The sequence below is a fragment of the Schistocerca gregaria genome, chromosome 3 (genome assembly GCF_023897955.1).
Source record: "Schistocerca gregaria isolate iqSchGreg1 chromosome 3, iqSchGreg1.2, whole genome shotgun sequence".
Classification (NCBI taxonomy): Eukaryota; Metazoa; Arthropoda; class Insecta; order Orthoptera; family Acrididae; genus Schistocerca; species Schistocerca gregaria.
Window position 1 is genome coordinate 694944433 of NC_064922.1, and position 27113 is coordinate 694971545.

The 27113-nt window shown below is 42.0% G+C and overlaps 1 protein-coding gene across 6 annotated transcripts in view; it reads left to right on the forward strand.

The window, feature by feature from the left end:
* Positions 1 to 491: 491 nt before the first annotated feature.
* LOC126355940 (proton-coupled amino acid transporter-like protein CG1139) overlaps positions 492 to 27113 on the forward strand; it is a 238361-nt gene continuing 211739 nt past the window's right edge. For 2 of the 6 annotated variants that reach the window (XM_050006519.1, XM_050006516.1), the window contains exon 1: positions 492 to 589. The gene's annotated coding sequence lies outside the window, so the exon portion shown is untranslated. The remainder of the gene's footprint in view (positions 590 to 27113) is intronic. The other 4 variants (XM_050006518.1, XM_050006522.1, XM_050006523.1 and 1 more) reach the window with 3 other exon arrangements.

A 27113-nucleotide genomic window follows, 5' to 3' on the forward strand; every position in this document is an offset into this window, starting at 1 on the left:
AGTTCACAACTTACCTTTTTTAGATCTGTAGTAATAAACATCAGAAGGCGTTCACGCTATATAGAACACGCAAAGTGGAACTGTTGTTGTGGTTCAGTAAATTATGACAGCACTGCGTTACTTTCTATGCTTGTAACCTGAATCGCGCAAATCCGTGTCGCGTGGCAACTGACTGCGAGAAAGTGTTTGTCGCTATACACATACAGCAATCTATAGTAAGTGCTACAGTTTTGTTGAGCTCTCCGTAGAGGAATATTAGGTTTTTCATCCACCTTATAAAGACAGTTGTCGCAAAGAAAAGTCAGTCCGTTAATCAGTCTAATGCCTGGATAGATCTCAGACATGTGGAATGTTTGGGAGACGTGTCCGACACCAATGACCGCGCACCTGGTTGGGCAGCCGGGTGTCGGGATTACGTAAGCAATTGCGAAAGAAGCTGCAGGTAGCGAGGCGGCGGGGTGGGGTGTGCCGCAGCCGACGCTTCCAGCGAGACTCAGCAGCCACTACTGCGGCGCAGCGCCAGCGCTCCAGAGGACCGTCGCCACGCCACGCCGCCAGCAGCTCCGCACCTCGCCGCGGCGCCCACGCGGTGAGTTACCAGTCTCCTTTCTCACGACCGGCATACTTGTCACAATGTTTGTTTTCGTGGATTACTGTCACCGCGTGTTGAACATCGCTGTACAGCTAAATATGCAGTATACATCCACGTACTCTGGGCCACTGCAAACTGCCTAGAAGTAGGTACTGGAAAGTTTACTATTATCGAATTTCTAGACGCAGCCAGAAACAAAAATCAATTTGAGCTACTAACAGAGGCAACTCGTAACTTCAAACATATTCAGATGTGTGTGAAGTCTTATGGCACTTAACTGCTAAGGTCATCAGTCCCCAAGCTTACACACTACTTAACCTAAATTATCCTAACGACAAACACACACACCCATGCCCGAGGGAGGACTCGAACCTCCGCCGGGACCAGCCGCACAGTCCATGACTGCAGCGCCTCACACCGCTCGGCCAATCCCGCGCGGCCTCGTAACTTCACTAAATATGTATTTATATCATTAATACGAGGGGCGCTCAATAAGTAACGCAACTTTTTTTTCTGAAAGCAGGTTGGGTTTACTCAGGGTTCCAATAAATCAAATTATTCCCCACACATTTGGCCTAATCGGAAGGCTTGTATGCCTTCGTGGTACAAGTCTACTGGCTGACTTTAGGGCCAACGTTTTGCAGCATCAATAACCTTCCCGCCATCCAAGTACTCGTTCCCGCGGAGTGCATCTTCTTATGGGTCCAACTGGTAGAAGTAAGAAAGTGGGAGATCCGTGCTGAAGGGTGGATAATAAAAAATAGCCCAATGAAATTTTGTGAGCCCTATCAATAGAGATGAGACAAAGACATAAAGAAGATCGCTGGTAACACCTGGCAGAGAAATGCACAAGACCGTCCCACTTAGAGAAGACTGCTGAAAGCCTACCTGAATCCACGACTCGAAGAGGCCACATCATGTAATGATTGAATTGGCTGATGATGGTGATGATGACCAATAGAGATGTCCAGCTCAGCAGCGAGGTATTTGATTGTGATCCGTCGATCACCTCGAATGAGGGTGTCCGCACGTTCGAAGATTGCAGGAGTCACAGCTGTCTGCGGCCTGCCGGAACGCTTGACCTTGTTTCAACGATGACAGACGACTCGCCCGACGAATCACCGTGTTTTTGTTCACCGCCAGGTCCCCATAGACATTCTGCAAGTGCCTATGAATGTCTGCGGTGCTCTGGTTTTCCACCAAAAGAGACTCAGTGACTGCCACCAACTTTTTTCACCCAAACTGGCCGAGAAAAAAAAGTGTTGCTTCACTTATTGAACGCTTGTCTCAGTCCAAACCATTCCTGTCTTATCTTATGAACAGACAGGCGGAAAGCTTTATTAATTGTTACATTACTTGGGAAAATTAATAATATTAATGTATCATTCAGGACACTGCAAGTTGTTTCAGTCTGGCGAAACAAACAATACATTTCAGAGTAAGACTGAGTTTATCTGAAACTGCAATTAACTTTTCTTCAATTTTTTATTGTGTAAACCGTCGTTTTCTGGATTAGTAGCCTCATCTTCAGACTCATGTGCCTGATACATACACAGTGTCCCAGATATTTTGCAACAGACTTTGAGGGACTGTAGAAGGGGTCTTTAGGAACAAATCGAGGATGGAAACCCAATTGTTCGGAAATGGCATCGAACGATGCTACAAAGCGTAGGTGTGGTTGGCGCCGGCACCTACCACTGGGCCATCCCTTCGGCAGCAAGGGTGATTTTGTACCTTGACGGACTGTAGGCGAAACGTCACGCAGTCTTGTTTGTTATTGTCGGAATAACGGGCTCAGCATATAGATAGGTCAAAGCAACCTTTGGTGAAATTAAAAACAAGGGCGGTAACATTAAAATTGCAATACGAATTCCATGGTTACGAACAGGGGAGGAAGTGAATAGGTGGAAAGAGCCCATGGAAGTCCTCTGCGAAAGTGGTATAAGACAAATAGGAGTGGATAGGGAAGAGACAGGCGATTCTGTACTAAAATTCGAATTGAAAAGATCTTTGGAAGACTTAAGAACAAATAAGACAGAGAGGGAATAGATAACATTCAATTGAAATTCTAAAATCTTGGGGGGATGTGGCAACGAAACGACTGTTCACACTGGTATGCAGAAAGTATGACATTGGCGACATGTCATCAGATTTTCGGAAAAACATCATCCACACGATTCCGAAGAATGCAAAAGCCAACAAGTGTGAGACTATCGCAGAGTCAGCTTAATAGCTCATGCATTCAAGTTACTGACGTCAATGACATAGAGAAGAATGGAAAAGAAAATTGGACATCGGTTACATGATGATCAGTATGGCTTCGGTAAATGTATCACAGACGCAGTTCTGACTTTGCGGTTGATAATGGTGACAAGACTAAACAAAAATAAAGACCCTTTCATTGGATTTGTAGATCTAGAAAAAGCTGAAAATGTGTTAGTGATAAGATTCGCTGATGACATTACTATCATCACTGGAAGCGAAGAAGAAATACGGGATGTGTCGAATGGAATGAATGGTCTAATGAATACACAATATGAACTGAAAGTAAATCGAAGAAAGACGAATGTAATGAGAAGTAACAGAAATGAGAACAGCGAGAAACTTAACATCAGAATTGGGGATCACGAAGTTAAGGAATTCTGCTACCTTGGCATCAAAATTACCTATGATGGGCGGAGCAATGACACAAAAAGCAGACTAGCACTGGCAAAAATGTCATCCTGACCAAGGCAAAGTCTGCTAGTATCAAACATAGATCTTAATTTGAGGAAGAAAATTCTGACATGTACGTTTAGAGCATAGCGGTAGTAAGACATGGGCTATGAGAAATCCGGAACAGAAGCGAATTGAAGCCTTTGAGGTGTGACACAACAGAAAAATTTGGATGACTGATAAGGGAAGGAATGAGGAGGGTCTTTGTAGAATCGGCGAGGAAAGAAAGATGTGGAAAACATTGACAGGAAGAAGGGATAAGATGACAGAACATCTGTTCAGACATCAGGGAATAACTTCCACAGTTGTTGAAGGAGCTGTAGAGGGTAAAATTTGAGGAGGAAGATAGCGATTGGAATACATTCATCAAATAATTGAGGATGTATTTTACAGTTGCTAATCTGTGATCGAAAAGCTGTCACAGGAGAGGAATTCGCGGCGGACCGCATGAAACCAGTCAGAAGACAGACGAAAAATAAAATCTCTCATACGACTGATTTTCGCGTTTGTCAGTTAAGAAGATGGAGATGGCTGTTGCGTACAAAGGACTTATGTCGGATGAATACAGTGCTCTGTTGCCTCGGTTGACGAATGTTTCGACATGAGTTTTCACCCACAGTCTTTTTATTTTGTGAAACCCCCGAAAATGTCTAGTCTTTTTCGGTGCATGGGAGAAAACTAAACCGCTATCCACCAAGGCAACAGAACATCGCGTTCATAGATGACAAGGCGTGTCTGCACAGCGGGTAGCTCCATCTTCTCCATTGGCGATCGCAGAAATCAGTCGCGATCACTAAATAACAGACTTCATTGCAATACGGTCCGTCTGCAGTTCGTCAGGGACCAAAAACACGTTTGTTGCTGAAAGGGTGGCTAGTGGTAGGCACCTGCGCATCTAACTTTTACGCTCTGTAGCGCCGTTGGATGACGTTTCCGTCACGGGTTTCTGTGCTCAATGTGTTCCTCAGTAGCCCCTCTACCACCCATAGAAGTTTGTCACACCGTTTGGGACATCCTGTGTATGTATCAGGTACATCTAAAGATGACGCTGGTACTATCGAAATCGATCGTCTTACAATAATAGAAACTCGAAGATCATTTAATTTCAATCCGAGACAAATTTATTCTTCCATTTCATCAAGCGACTGGGTTCCCCCGGTCCCGTTGACAAAGGAAAGTTTAAATACGTGTTGTTGTTTTTGTGGTCTTCAGTCCTGAGACTGGTTTGATGCAGCTCTCCATGCTACTCTATCCTGTGCAAGCCTCTTCCTCTCCCAGTAAGCACTGCAACCTACATCCTTCTGAATCTGCGTAGTGTAGTCATTCCTGGGTCTCCCTCTACGATTTTTACCCTTCACGCTGCCCTCCAATAACAAATTGGTGATACCTTGATGCCTCAGAACATGTCCTACCAACCGATCCCTTCTTCTGGTCAAGTTGTGCCCCAAACTTCTCTTCTCCCCAACCCTATTCAATACTTTCTCATTAGTTATGTGATCTACCCATCTAATCTTAAGCATTCTTCTGTAGCACCACATTTCGAAAGCTTCTATTCTCTTCTTGTCCAAACTATTTATCGTCCATGTTTCACTTCCATACATGGCTACACTCCATACAAATACTTTCAGAAACGACTTCCTGATACATAAATCTATATTCGATGTTAACAAATTTCTCTTCTTCAGAAACGCTTTCCTTGGCATTGCCAGTCTACATTTTATATCCTCTCTACTTCGACCATCATCAGTTATTTTGCTCCCCAAATAGCTAAACTCCTTTACTACTTTAAGTGTCTCATTTCCTAATCTAATTCCCTCAGCATCACCCGACTTAATTCGACTACATTCCATTATCCTCGTTTTGCTTTTGTTGATGTTCATCTTATATCCTCCTTTCAAGACACTATCCATTCCGTTCAACTGCTCTTCCAAGTCCTTTGCTGTCTCTGACAGAATTACAATGTCATCGGCGAACCTCAAAGTTTTTATTTCTTCTCCATGGATTTAATACCTACTCCGAACATTTCTTTTATTTCCTTCACTGCTTGCTCAATATACAGATTGAATAACATCGGGGAGAGGCTACAACCCTGTCTCACTCCCTTCCCAACCACTGCTTCCCTTTCATGCCCCTCGACTCTTATAACTGCCATCTGGTTTCTATACAAATTGTAAATAGCCTTTCGCTCCCTGTATTTTACCCCTGCCACCTTCAAAATTTGAAGGAAAGTATTCCAGTCAACATTGTCGAAAGCTTTCTCTAAGTCTACAAATGCTAGAAACGTAGGTTTGCCCTTCCTTAATCTAGCTTCTAAGATAAGTCGTAGGATCAGTATTGCGTCACGTGTTCCAACATTGCTACGGAATACAAACTGAGCTTCCCCGAGGTCGGATTCTACTAGTTTTTCCATTCGTCTGTAAAGAATTCGGGTTAGTATTTTGCAGCTCTGACTTATTAAACTGACAGTTAGGTAATTTTCACATCTGTCAACACCTGCTTTCCTTGGGATTAGAATTATTATATTCTTCTTGAAGTCTGAGGGTATTTCACCTGTCTCATACATCTTGCTCACCATATGGTAGAGTTTTGTCAGGACTGGCTCTCCCAAGGCCGTCAGTAGTTCCAATGGAATGTTGTCTACTCCGGGGGCCTTGTTATACTCAGATCTTACAGTGCTGTGTCAAACTCTTCACGCAGTATCGTATCTCCCATTTCATCTTCATCTACATCCTCTTCCATTTCCATAATATTGTCATCAAGTACATCGCCCTTGTATAGACCCTCTATATACTCCTTCCACCTCTCTGCTTTCCCTTCTTTGCTTGGAACTGGGTTTCCATCTGAGCTCTTGATGTTCGTACAAGAGGTTCTCTTATCTCCAAAGGTCTCTTTAATTTTCCTGTAGGCAGTATCTATCTTACCCCTACTGAGATAAGCCTCTACATCCTTAGATTTGTCCTCTATCCATCCCTGCTTAGCCATTTTGCACTTCCTGTCGATCTCATTTTTGAGACGTCTGTATTACTTTTTGCCTGCTTCATTTACTGCATTTTTATATTTTCTCCTTTCATCAATTAAATTCAATATTGCTTCTGTTACCCAAGGATTTCTACTAGCCCTCGTCTTTTTATCTACTTGATCCTCTGCTGACTTCACTACTTCATCCCTCAAAGCTACCCATTCTTCTTCTACTGTATTTCTTTCCTCAATTCCTGTTAATTGCTCCCTTATGCTCTCCCTGAAACTCTGTACAACCTCTGGTTCTTTCAGTTTATCCAGGTCCCATCTCCTTAAATTTCCACCTTTTGCAGTTTCTTCAGTTTTAATCTACAAGTCATAACCAATAGATTGTGGTCAGAGTCCACATCTGCCCCTGGAAATGTCTTACAATTTATAACCTGGTTCCTAAATCTCTGTTTTACCATTATATAATCTATCTGAAACCTGTCAGTATCTCCAGGCTTCTTCCATGTATACAGCCTTCTTTTATGATTCTTGAACCAAGTGTTACCTATGATTAAGTTGTGCTCTGTGCAAAAGAATATAATAATTATGGCCACGAACAGCTTAATATGACGCATATAAACAGACATTTAATAAGATTAACTACTACAGGTATTTATGGCAATACCTTACTGAATATGTTGTCACGGTGTTAAAAACTATCCATAATGTATTACCTTATTTTCACCTTAAAGGTTCCAAAGCGAAACTCGTTTTATACTTGTGTATTTACGCATTGCCTTATAAGAGTAAATGAGAGATTTCCTGGATTAATTAATTGGTGTTTTTTAAATTATATTACCTATTCACATTAGGAATTATTTTTGTATCAAAAACCACTGCGGCATATTCCCTAAAAGTATTTTGTTTCAATATGCTGCAGTTACCAAGTGCTCCAATACGTAATTCACAGTTATGAAACTTCTTTACCTTGATACGTTCCAAATACGTGAAACACGTCATATGATTGTTTTACACATGTGCTTCAAGCGATGAACTTTTGTGTTGTTTGCTCGTAGAGTTCATTACGTACCTTAGCCAGTGTTAGTCATACTCTCTTTGTACAACCGTTTATCCCATCTGTTTGGTACCAGAGCGTCTACCCAGTTCCCATTACGCATGTACGACTATGTCAAGTGATACCACAGAACACTGACAATTAAATCGAAATCATCAGTCTGCTTATCTACTGCTGTGTATACCTTAACATTCACTACTGCAATATCTTTTATCAACAGTTAAAATACCGAAGTATAAATAAGCAATTTTTAGAATAACTGTATCCAGGAAATATTGTCGTCACTCACATACTGGTAGAAAATAATGATGTCCTGCATTAAACCACACGATTTGATGATCGACATTGCTCAAAAGTTCTTGATCGTTTCAGAGCTCACAAATCTTTGTTCGATTTCCCGTTATAGATAATGTCTTACTGGTTGTCTGACAAAATATTTTGGAAGGTAACATCTATTGTGAGCAAATTTGCCTGAAATTACTCTCTCAAACAAATTTAAAATAGTTCGCTGTCGAGGCTGTACCTGACTAGTTGTTTGAAAGCATGGAATATTATACAGACTGGCTTACGGTGTAGCAGTGCTTATTCAAAAGACGGGCTATATTACCACCCTCTCGATAGAGAGTGTAATTGAAGTACTTACTTAATTTCGTACCTGCGACGGAATCCGGCAGCTTTAACGAATCGAACTCTTTTCATGCTTTTTCTTCGGAGAATGCTTACATGTGTCACATTTGCTTCGTTAACAACATACATGCCTTGGCAGATGTTCGATTAACCTTCCACTTCTTTTAGTAAGGGGTTTACCTATATCCATTGTTTTACATTGTTTAGTACTGGTTCACTTCGAACTTTATTTCTCTTTATAACTTTAAGCATTGCTCGATATCATTACATTTCAAACAACTCTAATTTCATCCTTTGGTATTTCCGATGGTTCACAGCTCACTTCCAATACTTATTGTGGTCTAGAGGCTGCCAGCAACTTCTTCTCATTTCTACATTGATATTTGATGATAATAGATGTCTTTTACTGAAGGAAACGGCAGTCGATTGCGCCCATCTAGCATAACGTCTTTGCATCAGACTTACCGTATAATTTTACTTCCTAGAGAGGAGAATTCTTTCAGAGCTATTTATATGGGGCCTTTCATTATTTTGATCTTAAGTAATTCTGCGTTCTAAAACTCTTTCATTACGTTCGTTTTATTTTGTTTATCAATTAACCGCTTTCTGAGTTAAGAATGCTGCCCACTCCTTTAAACAGGTCTCCTGATCAGATGCCGTCTGTAGTTACTAGATTTGGCATTCACTTCCCTCGCATTTTTATTTGTCTTCCGAAATTATCTTTCACTCCTGCATCCCTTCATCAAGTGACAAACGGAACACAGTTTTAGACAATGATTTAAAAAATGAAAAACTGCACCAGTTGCTTATTTTTTTCACGCTTAGCGCAAGACGTTTCGAGAATTTATTCTCATTTTCAAGTGCATATTTTGGGTGATGTTAGCATGTGTGATTTTTCTGCCTATCTTGCGTTATAGATGTCGTTTTCGGGTTATACTGCAACTGGACAACCGACAAAAAAGAATTTTGTAGTGTTGTATATGCTAACTATAGAAGTGGTTTTTATTTGTCCACTAACAGCTACGCATTACACAGAATGTCACATACGCCCAAACCATCATTTACACTGTTTTAGGTACCAAAAAAAATACTGTAAAGATATGAATATAATAACGTTTCACAATGACTTTGTAGACAGTCAGAGGTATTACAGTGTTTTAGGATTGTCAATTATAAAATGTATTTTTACCACTATTGTTTACTAAATTATAAATTACTTTTTTTAAATATGAGGAAATGTAAATATGTATGAAAAGTTTTCAAATGTTTCTCCTGCATATGACAACTGTAGTAATTTTCATAAATGTGTACGTTTGCTCACACTAAGAAAATGTATTCAACAATTCAGTCATTGTAAACTGACAACTTTATATGTAAAATGTAATCCAAAACCACTCTAACACCTCTGACTATATACAACCTCTTTGTGAAACCACAGTGTTGTAATACCTTTGTAGCATGTTTTGAAACTAACATTTGTGTGTAATGTGGAATGGAGGAGGCACAATACCTGTAAACAGACAAATAAAAGTACCGTTTCTAACATAAACATATAAAAACACTCCATGATTCATTTTGTCTGACTTTCTGATTCCAGTATAGCCTTTACAATGAAAGAGAGGCAGAAAACCACACATGCAAACATCACCAAAAATGTTCACGTAGAGAAATGTTCTTGAAAATCAGAATGCATTCGCGAAACGCATTGTGCTAAGCATGAAAAAATAAGTAACTACTCCAGTTTTTCATTATTTAAATCATGCATGACACAGTAGCAGGCTTTCCTAAAACATCGAATATGAAGAACTAAATTATACAATTGTGATAAGCTATCATATTGTCTGACCCGCTTCTTAACGCGAACTTCTCTTTCCTGAACCTTCACTTGCGTTACTCTCCCTTGGGGGCTGTTGATGTAGATGTTTCGTTTGATTCTGTTCTGTAGTGTCGCTGATCTAAGAATTGTGAACATCTTTATTAATCCCATATTTGTCGAACGCTGTCGTTACATCGACAACTATAAAAAAAGGCGTTGTGCTTTTTCTTCAGTTTATGTCAGTAAGTGCATGCAGAATCTACATCTACATCCACACTTCGCAAGCTACCTAACGGTGTGTGGCGGAGGGTACCTTGAGTACCTCTATCGGTTCTCCCTTCTATTCCAGTCTCGTATTGTTCGTGGAAAGAAGGATTGCCAGTATGCCCCTGTGTGGGCTCTAATCTCTCTGATTTTATCCTCATGGTCTCTTCGCGAGATATACGTAGGAGGGAGCAATATACTGCTTGACTCTTCGGTGAATGTATGTTCTCGAAATTTCAACAAAAGCCCGCACCGAGGTACTGAGCGCCTCTCCTGCAGAATCTTCCACTGGAGTTTATCTAACATCTCTGTAACGCTTTCGCTTTACAGGTCTTCAGTGTCCTGGCATTTTACTGCACTTTGTGCTACATTTAATAGAAACATTATAAAGCTGTTAACAACGACTTATCTGTCAGATGGGGTCTTGAGTTCTGTTATTCATACAAGGTTATTTCACAGAAGTGTCGTATCCCTTGTCAGTTTTTCCTCATTCCTTTTAGATAAAAGCATTATGATTACATTTGGTGTACGAAAACAACAGTCATTGCAATATGGAGCTCTATAATTCTCTAGTGATGGCAGGTATGTTGAGTGACAGAACGTGACAGAGCTGCTCTGCAATGACAGAGGCCAAGTGCAAGCAAGACTTGCTGAAATCATATGAAAAAGTTTTGCAGGAGTAGTTACCAGCAGGTTAAGAGAAAAGGAAACATGTATTAAATAGTATTTATTAGAGATGATAAGGCCAAATGTTGCATCAAAATGAAACACTTACGGAGAGAACAAAGCTTTTGATCTTTCCGCTCTTGTTACAAAATAGTCGAAATGCTTTGCTGGTGACTTCGCTCCTATGATTTTATTGAATATAAACGGAAATATTAATGAGGTGCTTAACAGTAATCGATAATAATAACTATATCGGAGAATTTTCTCTTGTGTTTCAACAGATATTTCCAATTTCGTTTCTGCTTTATGTAGTTGGAGACTGCCCAAACAAATAGTGCTCATCACTTCTTTCATGTGACGCACAGTGTCTATGGAAAGCGTGGGCAAGTTTCTCGTTAGAAACAAAATGATTTATAAACAGGAATTTTACGTGCTCATTCGATACAGCGGCCCCGCGTTAGTCTGTTGCGATGTTTGTTTTATCCACATGTATTACCAGCACAGTAAAATATGAAGAATAGCCAGTAATCCGGTAGCGACTCAGTAGTGCTCCATGCTTGGCGGTAGAAGTCAGCGAGAGCCAAGACAGTGACGTCACTACTGGACTACAGGTTATTCTTCGAGTTTTACCGTCCATGTTAATACGTATCGATGACACAAAAATTGCACTAGACTAATCTGAGACCACTACTGAACGATACGTAGAATTCCGCTTTTTTTGTTTTATTTTTTAATACCAAAAAAACCGACGCTTTCTGACTACACTGGGTTCCCCATGAAAGGAGCACTATTTCTTTGGTATGATTCCAGCTACACAATGAAAAAATTTAATTGCAGATTTCTGCTGAAACACCAGAGAACATGACCCGGACGATTCTTAGGAGAGGCACATTGTACTGCTTCCCTTAACGCATACCAGCTATCATTAGCAGCAAGCTATGTACCAGAGCTCACAGGTTTCTCTTCTAACTGGCTTTCTTTAGCACTTAGCCTCACAATGGAGTACAATATGTAAATGGTAAATACTAAAATGTTCTGTCTCTTTATTAGCGTTTGGGCTATCCTGTGGCACGTATGGAAAATTTTATTCGACGTTTTGGAAGGCTTTCTTGTGTCACTGAAGGTATATTTAATGAAGTAAATGGTGTTAGTAGTTTCCTCCGTCTTCGTTTCGTATTTCGTCAAAACTGTCGGTCAACTGTCGATTTGTGGAGAGTGAAATGTTATGCAGATGTCTTAATTTCCTCTGACACGTGGAGATTAATTAGCTGCTAAACTGGAGAATTACTTTTTCACTGGTATCCAAAGAAGGGTTGTTTTCGAATTCTAAAACGGTCGTATCTGAAGAAACAGCTCTTAAACAACAAACGTAAAAAAAAATGTTTATTGCTATAGTGGACTCTGCGTCTAAATTTTGTAATATTTATCCTCAGGCTCTTTGGTTCAAAGTATTCGCAAATGATCTTCCCTTGATTCGCTCAAGTTTCGTATATTCGCCTTCCTACAAACGGGAGCTTTTAAAAATGGTAGTATAATGTTTCAGTTAAGCGTTTTGTAGGAAATGTTCCGGGACCGGTATGTAGCAAGTTCCATTTGCATCTTTATTTTGAGAATAGTACCGGTGTTTAGGCTGTTAACGTGTCTCTGTCTCTTTCTCTTTAGTGTTCAACCTGCAACATTACGCCATTTCCTTCTTCTGTCTGTCTTCCTCTGCATCCCACATCACTGACAGTCTACGGCCTGAATGACACCCTTGTTCGTCTCCGGCGCTTCCTTGCCCTTATAGCTATTTCTGCTATAGATCCAGTATTGTTATTATGTCTCAAAATGCGTCTTGCGAGTTAGTCTCTTCTTATTCGGATGTGTATTCACAGACATCTGATATCCTGTACTCCTCTCAACACCTCTTGATTGGTAACTCTGTGTTTTTCAGGTGATCTTTTATCATGCTTCTGTAGCACCAAATCTCCAAGGCAACTAGTTGTCTTCTCTGTTTTTTACCTATTGACCCAGTTTCACACCCATGTAGTGCCACACACTAAACAAATGGTTAAGGACCCGTTTTCGTATTTCCAGACTGATGTTCTTACTGGTGAGTAATGACATTTTAGCCTGCTGGATTCTGGTTGCAGCTGCTTTCTCGCTTTTCCATCTCTTGTGATCCTGCTTCCCAAATAGGTAAATCCCTCCATCACTTCTAGCTGCTCTCTTCCATTTCTTATTCTTAAAGGCTCATCATACTGGTCTTCAGCACTGCATACCATTACTTTAACCTTTCGCTTGTTTATTCGAATACCATGCTGTTGTTGTCTTCAGTCCTGAGACTGGTTTGATGCAACTCTCCATGCCACTCTATCTTGTGCAAGCTTCTTCATCTCCCAGTACCTACTGCAACCTACATCCTTCTGAATCTGCTTAGTGTATTCATCTCTTGGTCTCCCTCTACGACTTTTACCCTCCACGCTGCCCTACAATGCTAAATTTGTGACCCCTTGATGCCTCGAAACATGTCCTACCAACCGATCCCTTCTCCTAGTCAAGTTGTGCCACAAACTTCTCTTCTCCCCAATCCTATTCAGTACCTCCTCATTAGTTACGTGATCTATCCACCATGCTGTCTGTAGAAAATAATTTATGTCATGCTGAGAACATTCTCTAGGGCTCCTTTCATCTCCGCGACCATAGCAACATCATCTTCGTGAACGTTGCACGTCTGTCTCCTACCCACTAATTTCGATCCCAACCTCAGCAGTTTTACGAACTTGGTCTATAGCTTCCTGGATGTAAGCGCCGAATATAAGAGGAGAAAGAGTACATCCCTCGTCTGACGCCTTTCCTGATTTTTGCTTACTTGTCTAGCTGTGTTTAAAATTACCTAGGTTTCCATTGTTCATGGAGACTTATCACTTCACTCTTTCCCTCGCCAAGAGGGAGTAAGAAAACTTGCCTTACGCGTTACTGTATTGCGGCCGCTGCCGTTGCTATTTGGCTCATTAGCCGCTGGTGGCACACCGCAGGTTTCACGCTGGGCTCCATTATCGCCCGCTATTGTCGCGCCGCACGTCATTATCGGGGCGGTGAAAAGCGAGCTTTTGTCACCGTCTGGCACGGTGTCTGTTGTTCCGCTGGCCGCCGTGCGGTCCCGCGCAGCTCTATTGTCTCAGGCGCCGAGCTAGTACGCCCATCGCAGCATCCGCAATTGAGGTGTGACTCACGAACAGTTCTTCGGAGCTTATTTACATATACACCTCGAAGGCGTTACATCCAGTGGGTTGGCAAGGTCAACTGCATAGCTGTCTCAGTAAATATGACGCAGACCAGCGTCTCACGGTTCAGACGCAGAGCGTACTTTTTGTTGGGATGGCGGTTATAGCTGAAGCATCCGGTTTTCTTTTATACTGTTTTTTCTTTCCACTCCAGTTTAACCTCACAGTTAAAACTGCTCAAAATTCGTTTCTGAAATAACCAATTTTTGGTTTTGTATTCCTATTATTTCCTGTAATGAACGTAGAAATCGAGCAAAGATTGAAATCTTTTGGTTCTCTAAGTTTCAGGACACAAAATCAAAATGTTAAGTTAAATAGGTTAATAAATGAAAATTTAGTCCTTCCACCGTTAGCTGCTTTTGTCGAAAAGTGGTATGGTTGAATGCTACAAAAAAATTACCTATATACTCCTACTGATTCCAATTTCTTCTAAACTCTGCTCGAAAATCTTGTTGTAATTGCGCATCATACTGCTATGTGGGTATTACGAATAGTCAGTGGTAAAAGTGTGACCTAACCTGAAGAACTCTGTGTCTCGAGCCACTTTCTAATTTTCGTGTAGTATGAATGAGTTAAGTTTTTAATTACTGGTACCACAATTTCCTCCCTCTTTTGTTATCTCCGAGAAATAGCAGACGAATCCTTAACCTTTTAAAGCAAATGAAGCATTGTACTTCACTGCCACGTCACTTCGCAAAAATATTTTTAGACGGGGGTTGGTACCCTTCTGCAATACAACGGTTGTCCGGTGACGGCCGCGAGAAACTATTATGTAGGCCAGGTGGGGGCAAAACTTGCACAATGCTTGTACAAGCATATCTTAAACCGCTATACACGGCCACAGGGAAATCATTGTCTCAGGAATGCTGTGGCGATTTTCACGCCATGTGTTTGTTGCTCGTTTCTGTCGGCTTTGTCGTTAACATAGCATTGATCTCTTTTCCATATTCTATAATAACCCAATGTTTCAAACGCATTCAGATTTTGCAAATAAAAATTACTCATTTTTCAAAAAAGGTTAATTTAAACGCCTAAATTTTAGGACTGCTACTAAGGCTAGTTGATAAATCGGGTTTTTTACTCAGTTATTACCATATTTTTACAAAACAGCAAGCTCGTCATTTTCCTTACAAGTTTTATGGAAACAACGAGAAAATGAATCGGGATTACTGGACAGGATTTTGAACCGCTTGGTACGGGAACTTAGAGTGTAGCAAAGCCAAATCAGAAACGCTGAACTTCATTTCCGTACGCCCATTTGCAAAAGAGGATCAAAGGATACTGGCCCAGTTTTTATTCTCGCGCAACCTCATAGGCGACTGATGCACTAACCAATGATTCAAATGGCTCTGAACACTATGGGACTTAACATCTGAGGTCATTAGTCCCCTAGACTTAGAACTCCCCTAGACTTAACTAACCGAAGGACACCACACACATCCATACACGAGGCAGGATTCGAACCTGCGATCGTAGTAGCAGCACGATTCCAGACTGAAGCGCCTAGAACCGCTCGGCCACAACGGCAGGCTGCACTAACCAATGTCAGCAGCGGTGAGAAACAGTTCAAATCACTAAAGCGGATCAATACCCAGGGCCAGAACATCTCTTGTCAGATTCAACACAGAATTCGCAGCTGTGTTAAGCTATTATATACGGTTGATCCCTGGAACATCAGACTGCACCCTGTGGTTGGGTGAAAACATGGACCACACACGTCAATATCAAGGGTAACTGAAGTGACCCACATAAAATATTAATAGAGACTGAGGCACATTTTCAAGGATTTATTTTTGGATTTTTTAAAAAATTTTGTCTTGATTTATCGTGTTAAAAGCTGTTTAGTCTAGCAAGATGGTTATTGAAGTTTACACGGTATATATTCTTCTAAGCATTACATTTACGAGTTCAAACCAATTTTAAATAGGCTCAAGTGGAGTACTTAAACGTGCACTGAGTACTGGGAGTTTACGCACCTAGTGGGGTACGTTTACGCACATTATAGAACGCAATAATGAGTAAACACATCACAGTACTAAAATTTTTAAAATGTGTTTTCTTGGCAAAAAAAAATACAGGCTTACGTACAGTAATTAACACGGTGAAATACAAAAATTTTACTGGTAGTAAACAAATGCTTGGCGAACTTCAATGTGTTAGAGAAATATGACCTAGATTTAAGTTCGAATGCTACTGAAACATCTATTTGTCTTCCTTGTTCGAGTTGCAATTTATACACACAAATAATGTGTTTCCTGTTGCTCAATCGTTGTGAATCAAAGTTTTGCTTCTAAGTCAATGGATCTATTCTTTATATCTTTTTGACTGGTTGTATCGTTTCAAGCAGTATATACAAGAGCAATTTTCATTCTCTTAGTCAGACTGCTGCACGATAGTTTGTGATGAGAAATTGAGAGGAAGGACGAGACGACAAACGACATAAATGGAAGCAGAAATGGTGCGCACTTGAAGAGGATGGAAGAAGTCAGTACAGCATGGAGAGTTAACATATAGAGACCTGTCTTTCGGCAGAAACTGGGGCCTAATGATATCAGAAGTAGGCCTCTGCGCATTTTTCCTTGTTCTTGCTTTTAGAAAGTTTTGCCCTTATCAATCATTGCTCTCACACAATTAATCACTTGATTTAAATAACTCTTCTACCAACATCACGCCTTATCCCCCGTGATGTTGTCTTCAAATATTCTTGACTGAGACTTAAGCTAGGACGGCAATGCAGACAAGAGCGTAAACGTGCCCCATCGCTGTGTTTGAGTTAATTTCGAAACTATGGTAGTAAATTTCAGGCACTGAAATTATACGAATGTACAATGGGAAGTAGAAGAATCTCCTGTAAACCTATTATATTTATCTATTCTAAACTCTAAACGACATGCTCGCTAGGAGTTTCGACGTTTGAGTAACATAATTTAGGCGGCCGCGGTGGTCTAGCGGTTCTAGGGGCTCAGTCCGGAACCGCGCGACTGCTACGGTCGCAGGTTCGAATCCTGCCTCGGGCATGGATGTGTGTGATGTCCTTAGGTTAGTTAGATTTAAGTAGTTCTAGGGGACTGATGACCACAGATGTTAAATCTAATAGTCCTCAGAGCCATTTGAACCATTTACTCACTTTCCGTAAAAGCACAGATACTGGATGTTCTTCTCACTGAGACGTTCACTCAAGTGATCTGGTGCAATCTGTGAGAGTCCACAATAGAAGACAGTACTAACCATCCACTATTGCTAGCGTTCTAGCAAGAATGATTCCCGAGAACGTGCTTTGCGTAAACTGCTCCATTCGTAAACGTGCCGCAGTCTCTCCTATTAGCTAAATGTGATGCATTATGTGGAATACAATTATATCCTGCAACCAACCAGCAGGGATTCCGAAAACTTTACTCGTGCGAATCCCATCTCTCGCTAATCGCGGATCTTAAAGCCATGGATCTAAGAAGTCAGTTGAAGGAGTATTTATTGGCTCCCGAAAATTTTTGACCCAATACCGCACCAACATTTATTAGCAAAGTACCGCACAGGTATCAGACAGTCCCTGACTGCCACAGCGGCTAATCAGAACCAGTCGCTAACGAGACAGCAAACGTGTCTGCTCGAAAATCTACTCTAAGTGCCTACACTGCAAGGTGCAGCAGTTCCCAACTAGAGTTCTCCGTCACTCGAGGAGTTAGTAGCTGCAAGTGACAGTGGTGCAGTGAAGAATGCTACGAGGTACGCAGTATAGATATGTATGTCCAGTGTTAAGAAGCCATACACTCTGTCTCTCTCTACCATTATATGTATTTCAGTTCTCTGCAGCACGTTCATCCAGGCAACAGGTTCTTCCAAAAAGCAGAAAGTTCATCCGAAAACCCGCCATGTGATCGCGTGTGTTAATGCTACCGCTTCTGGGACATGGTGATATGCTGATCCCGGATGGAATCTGCCTGGCGGTTTAGCGACGAGGGATCAGTGCGCCGGACAGCCTGGAGGCGGTTTTTAGGTGGTTTCTCACATCCCACTAGGTGTATATCGGGCTGAATCCCATGCTGCGCCTTACAGACACGCAACGGACTCTTAGAACACTTTGTAAGTAGGCTGTTTAGGTTTTTATATTGGTAACGCCACATAGCGCTCTGTATGAAAATCACTGGCAGTGCTATGTGCAGTCTGTGGCTAGTTTGCATTGTTGTCCGCCATTGTAGTGTTGAGCAGTTGGCTGTTAACTGCGCGTAGCGTTCTGCAGTTGGAACTGAGCCGCCAGCAGTGGTGGACATGGGGAGAGAGATGGCGGAGATTTGAAATTTGTAAGACTGGAAGTCATGAACTGCTATATATATTATGACTATTAAGGTAAATACATTGTTTGTTCACTATTAAAATCTTTCATTTGCTAACTATGCCTATCAGTAGAATGAGATTTTCACTCTGCAGCGGAGTGTGCGCTGATATGAAACTTCCTGGCAGATTAAAACTGTGTGCCCGACCGAGACTAGAACTCGGGACCTTTGTCTTTCGCGGGCAAGTGCTCTATCATCTGAGCTACCGAAGCACGACTCACGGCCGGTGATATGAAGTAAAGCCGTGAGAACCGGCCGTCAGTCGTGCTTCGGTTGCTCAGATGGTAGAGCACTTGCCCGCGAAAGGTAAAGGTCCCGCGTTCGAGTCTCAGTCGGGCACACAGTTTTAATCTGCCAGGATGTATCATATCAGCGCACACTCCGCTGCAGAGTGAAAATCTCATTCTGGAAACATCCCCCAGGCTGTGGCTCAGCCATGTCTCCGCAATATCCTTTCTTTCAGAAGTGCTAGTTCTGCAAGGTTCGCAGGAGAGCTTCTGTTAAGTTTGGAACGTAGGAGACGAGGTCCTGGCAGAAGTAAAGCTGTGAGAACCGGCCGTGAGTCATGCTTCGGTAGCTCAGATGGTTGAGCACTTGCCCGCGAAAGACATAGGTCCCGAGTTCGAGTCTCGGTCGGGCACACAGTTTTAATCTGCCAGGAAGTTTCATGCCTATCAGTAGTTAGTGCCTTCAATAGTTTGAATCTTTTATTTAGCTGGCAGTAGTGGCGCTCGCTGTATTGCAATTGTTCTAAGGGGACGTTTCATATGGATCCTGACAGGGTCCCGATATGAAACGTCCCCTTAGAAAAATTGTACATGACTGTGCTTAAACTGACACACAATATTTGTAGCGCAACAAAATCTGACTTTCAATAATCCCTACAAAAGAATGGCCCTGACTAACAGTAACCTATACCTTTCACAAATCACTTGCCTCACCAAAAATCTTCGTTACCCGAACTACTGCAATACAGCGAGCGCCACTACTGCCAGCTAAATAAAAGATTCAAACTATTGAAGGCACTAACTACTGATCGGCATAGTTAGCAAATGACAGGTTTTAATAGAGAACAAACAATGTATTTACCTTAATAGTCATAATATATATAGCAATTCATGACAACCAGTCTTACAAATTTCAAAACTCCGCCATCTCTCTCCCCACGTCCACCACTGCTGTCGGCTCACCTCCAACTGCGGAACGCTGTTGTTGTTGTTGTGGTCTTCAGTCCTGAAACTGGTTTGATGCAGCTCTCCATGCTACTCTATCCTGTGCAAACTTCTTCATCTCCTAGTACCTACTGCAACCTACGTCCTTCTGAATCTGCTTAGTGTAGTCATCTCTTGGTCTCCCTCTACGATTTTTACCCTCCACGCTGCCCTCCAATACTAAATTGGTGATCCCTTGATGCCTCAGAACATGTCCTACCAACCGACCCCTTCTTCTGGTCAAGTTGTGCCACAAACTTCTCTTCTCCCCAATCCGATTCAATACTTCCTCCTTAGTTATGTGATCTACCCATCTAATCTTCAGCATTCTTCTGTAGCACCACATTTCGAAAGCTTCTATTCTCTTCTAGTCCAAACTATTTATCGTCTATGATTCACTTCCATACATGGCTACACTCCATACTAATACTTTCAGAAATGACTTCCTGACGCTTAAATCTATACTCGATGTTAACAAACTTCTCTTCTTCAGAAACGCTTTTCTTGCCATTGGCAGTCTACATTTTATATCCTCTCTACTTCGACCATCATCAGTTATTTTGCTCCCCAAATAGCAAAACTCCTTTACTACTTTAAGTGTCTCACTTCCTAATCTAATTCCCTCAGCATCACCCGACTTAATTCGACTACATTCCATTATCCTCGTTTTGCTTTTGTTGATGGTCATCTTATATCCTCCTTTCAAGACACTATCCATTCCGTTCAACTGCTCTTCCAAGTCCTTTGCTGTCTCTGACAGAATTACGATGTCATCGGCGAACCTCAAAGTTTTTATTTCTACTCCATCGATTTTAATACCTACTCCGAATTTTTCGTTTGTTTCCTTTACTGCTTGCTCAATATACAGATTGAATAACATCGTGGATAGGCTACAACCCTGTCTTACTCCCTTCCCCATTACTGCTTCCCTTTCATGCCCCTCGACTCTTATAACTGCCATCTGGTTTCTGTACAAATTGTAAATAGCCTTTCGCTCCCTGTATTTTACCCCTGCCACCTTCAGAATTTGAAAGAGAGTATTCCAGTCAACATTGTCAAAAGCTTTCTCTAAGTCTACAAATGCTAGAAACGTAGGTTTGCCTTTTCTTAATCTAGCTTCTAAGATAAGCCGTAGGGTCAGTATTGCTTCACGTGTTCCAACATTTCTACGGAATCCAAACTGATCTTCCCCGAGGTCGGCTTCTACCAGTTTTTCCATTCGTCTGTAAAGAACTCGCGTTAGTATTTTACAGCTGTGACTTATTAAATTGATAGTTCGGTAATTTTCACATCTGTCAACACCTGCTTTCTTTGGGATTGGAATTATTACATTCTTCCTGAAATCTGAGGGTATTTCGCCTGTCTCATACATCTTGCTCACCAGACGGTAGAGTTTTGTCAGGACTGGCTCTCCCAAGGCCGTCAGTAGTTCCAATGGAATGTTGTCGACTCCGGGGGCCTTGTTTCGACTCAGGTCTTTCAGTGCTCTGTCAAACTCTTCACGCAGTATCGTATCTCCCATTTCATCTTCATCTACATCCTCTTCCATTTCCATAATATTGTCCTCAAGTACATCGCCCTTGTATAGACCCTCTATATACTCCTTCCACCTTTCTGCTTTCCTTTCTTTGGTTAGAACTGGGTTTCCATCTGAGCTCTTAATATTCATACAAGTTGTCCTCTTTTCTCCAAAGGTCTCTTTAATTTTCCTGTTGGCAGTATCTATCTTACCTCTAGTGAGATAAGCCTCTACATCCTTACAGTTGTCCTCTAGCCATCCCTGCTTAGAGATTTTGCACTTCCTGTCGATCTCATTTTTGAGACGTTTGTATTTCTTTTTGCCTGCTTCATTTACTGCATTTTTATATTTTCTCCTTTCATCAATTAAATTCAATATTGCTTCTGTTACCCAAGGATTTCTACTAGCCCTAGTCTTTTTATCTACTTGATCCTCTGCTGCCTTCACTACTTCATCCCTCAAAGCTACCCATTCTTCTTCTATTGTATTTCTTTCCCCCATTCCTGTCAATTGCTCCCTTATGCTCTCCTTGAAACTCCGTACAACCTCTGGTTCTTTTAGTTTATCCAGGTCCCATCTCCTTAAATTCCCACCTTTTTGCAGTTTCTTCAGTTTTAATCTACAGGTCATAACCAATAGATTGTGGTCAGAGTCCACATCTGCCCCTGGAAATGTCTTACAATTTAAAACCTGGTTCCTAAATCTCTGTCGTACCATTATATAATCTATCTGAAACCTGTCAGTATCTCCAGGCTTCTTCCATGTATACAGCCTTTTTTTTATGATTCTTGAACCAAGTGTTACCTATGATTAAGTTGTGCTCTATGTAAAATTCTACCAGGCGGCTTCCTCTTTCATTTCTTTGCCCCAGTCCATATTGACCTACCACGTTTCCTTCTCTCCCTTTTCCTACTACCGATTCCAGTCACCCATGACTATCAAATTTTCGTCACCCTTCACTCTCTGAATAATTTCTTTTATTTGATCATACATTTCTTCAATTTCTTCGTCATCTGCAGAGCTAGTTGGCATATAAACATGTACTACTGTAGTAGGTGTGGGCTTCGTATCTATCTTGGCCACAATAATGCGTTCACTATGCTGTTTGTCGTAGCTTACCCGCATTCCTATTTTCCTATTCATTATTAAACCTACTCCTGCATTTCCCCTATTTGATTTTGTGTTTATAACCCTGTAGTCACCTGACCAGAAGTCTTGTTCCTCTTGCCACCGAACTTCACTAATTCCCACTATATCTAACTTTAACCTATGCATTTCCCTTTTTAAATTTTCTAACCTACCTGCCCGATTAAGGGATCTGACATTCCACGCTCCGACCCGTACAACGCCAGTTTTCATTCACCTGATAACGACATCCTCTTGAGTAGTCCCCGCCCGGAGATCCGAATGAGGGACTATTTTACCTCCGGAATGTTTTACCCAGGAGGATGCCATCATCATTTAATCATACAGTAAAGCTGCATGCCCTCGGGAAAAATTACGGCTGTAGTTTCCCCTTGCTTTCAGCCGTTCGCAGTACCAGCACAGCAAGGCTGTTTTGGTTATTGTTACAAGGCCAGATCAGTCAATCATCCAGACTGTTGCCCCTGCAACTACTGAAGAGGCTGCTGCCCCTCTTCAGGAACCACACGTTTGTCTGGCCTCTCAACAGATACCCCTCCGTTGTGGTTGCACCTACGGTACGGGCTACCTGTATCGCTGAGGCACGCAAGCCTCCCCACCAGCGGCAAGGTACATGGTTCATGGGGGGAACGCTACGCGCTGTTAACAGCCAATTGCCCAACACTACAATGGCGGACAACAATGCAAACTAGCCACAGACTGCACACAGCACAGCCAGTGATTTTCAGACAAAGTGCTACGTGGCGTTACGAATAAAAAACCTAAACAGCCTACTTACAACTTCCACTCAGAATTTAATATATATTGCTATCTATGTACACAGAAGGGTACGCTGCTTCTGTTCTGTCTTTCCCTGGGGGGTGGGGAGAGGAGAGAGGCGTTGCATTGGATGCTGATGTCCTTATCTGTTTGGTCTCCCCTAAATACCTACCGGCATCACCGTCATCATAGAAGGAAGAATTCCGACACAAAGTTCTTCACGGCTCTTCGTGTCTGAACATCTCATGCTCTAGACATATCCTCCAACCCCGGTTACAGGCATCAGAGATGCATCACGACACAGTTGCTTTCGTATTACACAGGCAGCCCAAAGTCTAGAGTTTGTGCTACTAGTCGTCGCTTTAGATTTCTTCCTGTAAGTGATACATAGACTGAATATTGAACGGTGCACATATTTAACAACACTATCCACAAGTGTCTCTTATTGATTCCTACTAGCACAGAGGAGTGGGAGAACTTTGTGGCTGGCATGGCCAGAGTTAGAAAATTTCGACATGGAGAGGGAAAAGTTAGATTTGTGACAGTTTTTCAAGAAAGACGTTGAGTAAAAAATATTTAAATATTGCAGTACTAAACATGGATATTACCCAGCAACCGTATGCTAGTTACGACATAGGATTACACTGTCAACCATTTGCACATAACTGGTAGGCACCTCGAACTAGGTTTCGACACCTATCAGGGACATCTTCATGAGAACGAAATTATGACAAATGCTATAAAATAAAACATACAAACTTAGATGTGGCAAAAAAAACATTAAACGAGATGACAATTTTCATGAGGTACAAAGGTTAATTGCGTAAAACTACATTACTAAAAACCAAGGGTCAAAATTTAGAACAGCTATTTTCATGTCAAAAGGGAAATACGACGCTCTTGCCTTTGCCAAGTGTACCCAGCTGGAACAACATCAGACTGATCGGCCCAGTGGCTTACATTGCTGCCACGAAAACAACACAAGTGGTACCACCTATCAGGCGCGGACAGTGACATTTCCATTATTAGCACCGTATAGAACTCAAGCAGCTAAGGCCTACGAAACTGTACGGAAACGAAGGCTGCAGGCGAGGCACTTTGTCGTATCCTGCCCACTCGTCTAATACAGGGTGCCTAGGAAGCTGTTTTCTCGGATAGCTAGACAACAATTCAAGTAAATCTTAGTAATGGAGTTTATTACAGTACGTTAAATTGACAAAACTTAACTTTGTGTTTTCACAAAGAGGTGTCGCAAGCACATGGCAACATGCAAACAATCAGTGTCCTTTGGTATATACAAATTCAATGCAAGCAAAACACAGCAGTTCATAAATAACGGCTAATTGGTTTGGATGACGGCTCGTCTTCGAGTGCGGCCGCGGCTAGGTGGGGCGACGCTTATATCCTCTTCGTACAGGGGCCGCTCGTGTCGAGGTGTCGTCTTAGTCAGCGTATGTCGTCTCACAGACCTCTCTGCTGTAGCGTTCCAGGCCGACGTGACGGCGCTTGATGTTACGCCGGTACACACTGTGCGACTGAAGAAGACAAAACATCCGCTGCTGGTGTCCGCCTGGTGAAAATTAGCAGGAGGGGAGCCTCTGGCTAGAAAACAGAAGATGCAAAAGGGTTTGTGCGGAGGTGCACGGCCCCCGCCGCATTTACAAGCGAACTGAAACACCATGGCTGGAAGCCCACATAGCCGCCATACAAAACGCTTCGGAAGACGCAGCAACCTCATAGTTTCTGGCACGTTTTAGAGGCATCAGGGATATCGCCATTTTCGCCTCTGGTGGCCCGACGTCGCTGTATCTCCGAGGACGAGCCCGCAGCCCGTCGACCGTAGCTAACACGTAGCTGTTATCTTATAGGGGCCAACACCTCTTCTGTCAGCACACAACAGTCACAGACCTTGTTCACTTCCTTCCCAGAAGTCGAATGCAAACTACAAGCAACCTGAATCAACAAGACATCAAACTGCTCGACATTTTAGTACATTTAGTACATTTTAGTACCAAAACGACTAAAATTACTAACAACTCTGAATAAAAATAAGACAGTAAAAATTACTCAGGTATCGCTTAGGCGATATATCAGCGATGTGATTGAACACATTCACATAAAATATAGGAATAAGCGTCTCTACGATCTCTGACTTATTGACTTATTGATCACTCATACACTTCGCACAGTGAAGAATGAAACCATCTGCGCATACAGGTGTGTTTACAATAGCACCCCAAAAATTCGACCATCGACTTTCAAAGAAATGGGTATATGACATAGTCAGCATTATTAAAAGGAAGCCAGACTACACCTTCCGCAGAAAAGTTTCAAGAATGATTTTATTAAAGGTGTCAGCGCAGTGAGTGCCGTGGCAGTTTCAGCTAAAAACTCTATAAACAACAGATGTGGATTCGAGCAATCACTTCTGAGCGGACATGTTTAAGTTAGACGTGCGGCCGTTATATGTCATCGTTGTTGAGCCAGAAATCACGGTGGTTCGACTCAGTCAACATCCCTGAATCCAGTGTTAGATATTGTCTAGAATGTTTTGGAGAAAAGCGTTTGTACAGTTTGTCCCGAATATTTTGAGTTACAAACCAAAATTACTCTGAGTGGACGCCTGCCGCGAACTGAAAAGAAAAATACTGACAACGAGCGAGCTGAACAACGTCTCAAAGAAGAATTATCTGACAGTTTCACATGGTTGTGAGAAGGTGCTGTACAGTGTACTCAGATGGGGAGTCGGCCGTGGTGGCCGAGCGGTTCTAGGCGCTTCGGTCCAGAAACGCGCGACTGCTACGGTCGCAGGTTCGAATCCTGCCTCGGGCATGGATGTGTATGATGTCCTTACGTTAGGTAGGGTTAAGTAGTTCTAAGTTCTAGGGGACTGATGACCTCAGATGTTGAGTCCCATAGTGCTCAGAGCCATTTGAACCATTTTAGATGGGGGCGGAGGCTGTAGAACACTTAAAGCATTAAAGCCACCATCTCAGCTTTTTTATGTTTTTTATTAATCCACCATTTTTCGGCTGGCGGGTTTGGCATACCCAAACACAGAGTTTTTAGTATATTCTGGTGTATAAAGGAAATAAGCATTATATGTAGTTTTTAGCATTTCTTATCTATTATCTGAAATGTCAATTAACTGGATATATTGTGGCGAGAAAAGTGCCTCAACTCCACTCACTAAGCGACAAAACGACTTATAACACCATGTACACGAATTAAAATGGAGTATATGTAATCTCATTGAAATATCTTACACAAAAGGGTAGGAAAGTGACTGAAACTCAGTAAGAAAGCAGTGAATATTTTGCAAGAATTACCCCGTAAATGTATCAGTAAATCTAGTATATAAATAACAATAACTGAGGTATTTATGAAGGAAAAATCCACAATATTTAATAATCAGATTAAAAGCTCTCTGTCTTTTTATGCATTGAAAAAGGTAGTGTGGCATTAGATTGAAACACTAGCTCTGGAGTGCAAGGATAAAGCAAAAAATGGAAACTGGTCATGTTTCCGTTTAACGAACGACTCTAATATATACTTGAAGCGAATTAGTGAAACTACGAAAAACTAAATGTAGACAACTGAACAGATTTTATAAGGGTCGAACAAAAAGTTTCCGGGAGTGTGCCCGAATATCTCCCAGCTGAAATGACGTAAATTCAGTGCGACATGGGGACGTGCTCCATCGTGAAGCAGCTGCACACCTTGGTGCACCATCCCATAAAAGCGGTTTTCGACAAATGTGCTGCCCCATACACATTCTACACCAGGCTCATCCAAGAATTGCGCCCGGCGGGCGCGCCAGCGTCCCGCGGACGCAAGGCAGTCTAGTTCAGCGCCCCGTCTGCGACCGTGTGTCGCTAGTGTCGCCATAGGAGCTGCGGAGCGAGTGAGACCGCACAACACTGCGCTGAGCTGCGCTGAACTGTCCCGCAGTCGATTCCAACGTAAACAAAGTAACAGAGGAAGCGCACCTCTGTAAAAGAGGTCGATGAGCGGTGAAACAAGCAAACCATTTACTGTTTAAGTAACAACTAGTGTTCGTGTGGCAGAATTACTACGCAAAGCTTTAGAAAACAATATCCAAAACAAGAATGGAAGAACATCTTAGTTGTTTCCTGACCCACAGGATCATTCTATTAGTACTGCACATGCACACTCGTCATTA